At 46.8% G+C, this 5,700-nt stretch overlaps 1 long non-coding RNA gene across 1 annotated transcript in view; it reads right to left on the reverse strand.

The window, feature by feature from the left end:
• LOC114638102 overlaps positions 1-5,700 on the reverse strand; it is a 29,982-nt gene that overhangs the window by 23,297 nt on the left and 985 nt on the right. The gene's annotated exons all lie outside the window — the stretch shown is intronic.

Genomic DNA, 5,700 nt, shown 5'->3' on the forward strand with positions numbered 1-5,700 from the left:
GCAAAGCCAGGGCTACACAGAGAAACCTTGTCTCAAAAAACCAAAAAAAAAAAAAGAAAGAAAGAAAGAAAGAGAGCAAGAGAGAGGAAGAAAGAAAGAAAGAGAAAAAAGGGAAAAAAGAAAAAGAAAACAAGAAAAAAAAAGAAAGAGCAAGACAGAGCAAGAGAGAGAGAGAGAGACAGAGACAGAAAGAGAGAGAGAAAGGAAACCAAACAACAAAAAACAAAACAAAGACCTTTAAAGAGGCTGGCTGAGAAAGCAAACAAACTGCTCTGACCACGCCCCACGCCCAGTATTGTGGAATTCCCAGTCCTAGCAGTGGTCACAGATGCCGCAGGAAGAAATGACAAAGTGGATTTGGCAGACGGATGACGGGACGCAAGCTCTTTACGTGCTATGCATACAGGCTACAGGATAAAGGAGAAACTAATTAAAATCTTTAATTATTACATGTGCATGTATTGTGTCTGTGTATACATGTGGGGTCACGGGGCAGCTTGTGGGAGTCCGTGTGGTCTGGGGAGCAAACTTAAGTCATGGAATTTGGCAGCTCGCCCTTTACCCACTGAGCCTTCTCTCAAGCCCCAGTAAACATCTTCGAATTCTTATTTTTTTTTAACATTTTTATTATTTTGATATTTTATGTGTATGGCTGCTTCGCCTGCATGAATGTCTGTGTACCACATGGTGCATCTGGTGCCTGGAAAAGACAGAAGGGGGCATTGGATGCCCTGGAAATGTTACAGACAGCTGTGAGACACCATGTGAGCGCTGGGATTAGAACCTAGATACTCTGAAGGGGCAGCATGGTGTTCATGACTGTGGGCTTGCCAGACTAAGCAGACCTTGAACATTTGCCCCAACAGGTCTTATCAACCAGGACAGAGACATCGGCCTTGGCTGCAGTTGCAGGTTCCCATGGGAACTTAGCAGTTGTGGCTGCCCGCACTTAACCTTGCTCTACAACATGTTCTAGCTAAAGTGGGGGATGGGTTTTGTGGGTTTTCCTTTTACATACACTGTGCTTCTTATTAAACTTGAAGCCTTGATCAGAACCTTGTCTTGGCTTCATTCTTCTCTCGCCCCCCAACCTGTTTCCATTTCCAGCCCCCTTTCAGGTAAACCCAGTTCATCTGTGGCCACTGGACGGCTACACTTGAACATTGAGCCATCTCTCCTATCCTTGATAGTGTGCTATTGGGTCCAATTCATATTCACAAGGTTGATGGCAACACCGTTTGGTGAAACTTAAAACCTGCATTCAGCCAGACATGGTGATACATGCTTTTAATCTCAGCATTCAGGAGACAGAAGTGGGCAGATCTCCGTGAGTTCAAGGCTGGCCTGGTTTACATAGCAAGTTCTAGCATAATCAGGGCTACATCGATAGAGACCCTGTTTCAAAAAATCAAGTAAGGGGCTGGAGAGAGAGTTGAGCGGGTGAGAGCGTTGACCATTCTTACAGAGGTCCCGGGTTTAGTTCTCAGGACCCACATGGCAGATAATGGCTTCTGCAGCTCCAGCTCTCAACACACGAGTGGTGCACAGACAAACATACACACTCATAAAATAAAAATAAATGTCAAACATAGATGTACTTAAATACAGAAAACGAACAAAAAAGTGTATTCATCTCTTACTAGGATTTCAAGCTTTTTTTTCTCCACAGGCACTGCACCCACATGATGCACAGAGACAAGAAGGCAAACACTAAAGTTAGAAGAAGCATGTGGGGCCTTAAGGTTGTTATGACTCAGTCCTAACCATAAAGGGAGTGGGCGGGTGCCGCGGCACACACCAGCAACTTGGGCGGCTCGCACAAAAGGACTACCTGATGCTGTCAGGTGCTGGCGGGAGGGAGAACTGAGAAGTTTCTGTTTAGTGGTTACAGAGATGCGGTTTTACAAGGTGAAGAAGTGTGGGGCCTCAAAGGGATGATTTGGTCTCCCCAGTAGAGCACTCACTGGGTTTGAGATAGCCGGAGACCCAACAGGTGGACTATTGCCTGGTGAGGGACCGCATATATCTCCCCACGCTCCCGGATTCCAGACTCTTCCCACATGCAACCTACACCTCCATTAACCTGCGTCTTGCAGACACGTTTGGCTCAAAGTAGCTCCTTCCAGAGAGGGTTTGCGTCAGCATCCAGGTAGAGGGTGTGACTAACAGAGATTTCCATATTCATGAGTTACCTAAGGGGGGTAGCTAATTATTCCTTTTCCCAGCCCCTTTCCCCCCTCCCTATTTAAGCCAGTTCCTCCTGGCTTTTACGGGGGGGGGGGGGGGGGGGGGGGGGGGGGCGGCGGGGGGCGTGGTGGCCGGGGCGGGCGCCGCCCGCCCGGCCGGCGGGAAGGCGGGGGGGTGGGGGGGGGCGGGGCGGCGCACATCCTGACTCAACTACCAAGCCATGAACGATAAACTTCTAAACCCATGGACTCCACGTGTCTTCTGGGGCCTGCCGCTGCCAGAGCTTCCAGCCTCTGGAACCTTAGACCTTCTGGTGTATGTGGGACCCCCTGCTGGCAAAGAAAGCATAGAAAGCCTCCGGGACTCCGCCGCCGCCCCGCCCAGCCCCGCCCATCCACGAGTCATTGCTGGGCAGGCCCAGGGCACTCCCCTGCTAATTTCCCCCCCCCACACACACACACACAAAGAAGTTCTGGGTGAGAGCCGTAGGAGCGATGGAGGCAGATGTTCACACGTCTGTAGCAGTCAAAGGCAGTTGGTATATTTAGGTTGGGTATTGGTTTACACTTCTGATTGTATGGGCATCTTGTTACTGATCATTACCAAATATGTAAATTTTTGGATAATTTTAAAAAAAAAAGAAAGAAGTTCTGCGGACAGATGGTAGGAATGGTCACACAAACATAGGGATGTATTCACTGCCACTGAAGTGTCACTAAAGTGGTTAATGTGAAAAGTTATATTCATTATTTAAAGTACTAGAACATCAAGTTAACTTCAACAGTTGTTTTATTTTGTACAACTGACATACACATACATCTCTAAAGATGTTTTGCCGGACGGTGGTGGCGCACACCTTTAATCCCAGCACCTGGGAGGCAGAGGCAGGCGGATTTCTGAGTTCGAGGCCAGCCTGGTCTACAGAGTGAGTTCCAGGACAGCCAGGGCTACACAGAGAAACCCTGTCTCGAAAAACCAAAAATAAATAAATTAATTAATTAATTAATTAAATAAAGATGTTTTGATCGGTATTTAAACTTTGTTACATCTCTTAGGAATTTGGCACACAGGTGTAAGGCCAGATAACAAATTGTAGGGTGGGTTCTTACCCAGAATGTGAGTCCCAGAGCTTGAACTCACGTGATCAAGCTGGGTGACCTGTGCCTTTACCCACTTAGCCTTCTCATCATCCCAAGTTTCCCAGCAATAAACTGTTTCCCTAATTCCCATTTAAGCAAACATAGCAGTCCAAGTACCGAAGGAGACAGGAAATGGCCTTGCACGAGGTAATTTAATAACATAACCATTTTAGGGAATCTAATTAGTATCAAAAGAGATTAAAAAAACAAAACAGGAAACAGAGCTGTCTCTCTCACAGTGTTCGGGGCTTTTCCTTCCACTCACTGCCAATCACAGTGTTCTGGTGTCTGCTCATGCTGCCTCTGCCTCTGCACCCACCAGCCTCTCCAACTGAGCACAGACTTTGATTCCTGTACAATCTAAGTCTCTCTCAATCTCTCCCTCCCTCTGCCTCCTTCTCTCTTATAAAGAAAAGAAAGCACTTACTGGGTGCTTGCTTTCAGTTTCAGAGGGTTAGTCATTACCATTCTAAGAGGAAGCATGCCGCAGGCAGACATGCGTGGTGCTAGAAAAGTAGCTGAGCGCTTTAAATCACGTTCTACAGGCAGGAGAGAGAGGGAGAAGGGGAGACAGACAGACAGGGCCTGGCAAGGACTTTCAAAACCTTTTTTTTGTTTTTTTGTTTGTTTGTTTGTTTGTTGTTTTTTTGACACGGTTTCTCTGTGTAGCCCTAGCTGTCCTGGAACACACTCTGTAGACCAGAGTGGCCAAGTGCGCCACCACTGCCCAGCAGGACTTTCAAAACCTTAAAAGCCACCCTAGGGACACGCCTCCTCCAACAAGGCCACACCCCCTAATTCTTCCCAACTGCTCACCAACTGGGAGCCAAGCATCCAAATGTGTGAGCCGATGGGGCCGTTCTTATTCAAGCCTTAAGTGAATACATTACATGTCACAAAGTATTAAATGTAGTCATTACTTTTCTCAGTACTGAAACAAAATATCTCAGAAGAATAGGGGAAAAAAAAAAACACTTAAGGAACTATTCCTATTGGCTCACCCTTTGGCTGAAAAGGCATGTGATTGGTCACACTGCACCCTCAAGCAGAAAGTGGGGAGTGCTCCTGGCAGCCTTTCCTTTCTTACTCAGCCTGCACCCCAAGTACACAGGAACTGGCTAACCCAGCCAGCCTGGCTAGCCTGGAAGCCCCGCCCCCACCCTCATCATCACACCTCTGCCTCCCTAGTGAGGGGATGACAGCTGCCAACACGACGTTTTTCACAGCATAGGGTGCCGGGGACTTGAAATCAGAGCCTCCTGCTTGTACAGAAAGCATTTTTCCTGACTGAGCCATCTCTCTGGCCGCAAATTTGCTAATCTCTGTGATGTAAAAACTGCAAAAGTAAACAGGGCAGTGGGGCACATCTTTGATCCTGGCGCTGGAGGGCTGGGGAGAGGGTGAGGAAGAGGCGAAGTCTATAGAGTGAGTTCCAGGATAGCAAAGGTTATACAAAGAAACCCTGTCTCGAAAAATAAATTAAATAATAAATAAAAAAAACCAACTCCCCCAAAGTGACATCACCTAGCATGACTTCCAACAAGAGATAATATAGACAAAGTCTACCACTAGCATAAAGAAGTGGGGTAAAATAACCAAGCAACAGGTTTTGAGTATTTGCTGTTGTGTTATTCTGGATCGAGGCAAAACCCAGAAGCCAGGCAGGTGTAGTGGTGCATTCCTATAAACCCAGCTCCCAAGAGGCTGAAGCAATTAAGACCATGTATCCCAAGCTACCTTGGTCTACACGGTGAATGAGTGATAATTCTGGCAGAAATAATCATTTAAGATAGGAGTGAGACAAAATATTTATTAATCCTGTGAAGATGAATTCAAAGAAACAATCCAAAGTAATCAAGCTACAACTGTGAAAGACAGTTGCTCCTCGTCAGAATTCTGGCCAGATTCATCCTTCATTCTTGGCAGGCTGGACCTAAATAATAACATGGCCTGCCTGCCCTGTGTTAGTGACGCCTGCCCTGAGCCAGTGTCATCCGGCCTTCCCACCGACACTCAATCTCCTGTCAGACGCTGCCCTCTAGTGACCATTTGGGGAAATCTTCAGCTCTCGTTCTTCAAACGTCACTGACCCTAGAATCTTCTCGATCTTTCCAGGCAGCCGCCTAGAATTGTCAACCTAAACCACAGACAAGGCCTGCTGGCATCCCCTAGTGGTGCAAAATGTTGCAACATGTATCGGGATTTGATACCTGCTAGCAACCCAAACCTAAACTTTCATTAAACAATGTTTCTTTCTGGGACCACCCAGGATCAAAATGCTGTGTTTGTTTTTATTTTATATGTATGACTATACTGTTTGTTTTTTAAGAAAGGGTCTTGCTATGTAGTAGGGCTTTAGAAAGGGTCTTGCTAT

The sequence above is a fragment of the Grammomys surdaster genome, unplaced genomic scaffold, assembly GCF_004785775.1.
Source record: "Grammomys surdaster isolate TR1022 unplaced genomic scaffold, NIH_TR_1.0 125504, whole genome shotgun sequence".
Lineage (NCBI taxonomy): Eukaryota > Metazoa > Chordata > Mammalia > Rodentia > Muridae > Grammomys > Grammomys surdaster.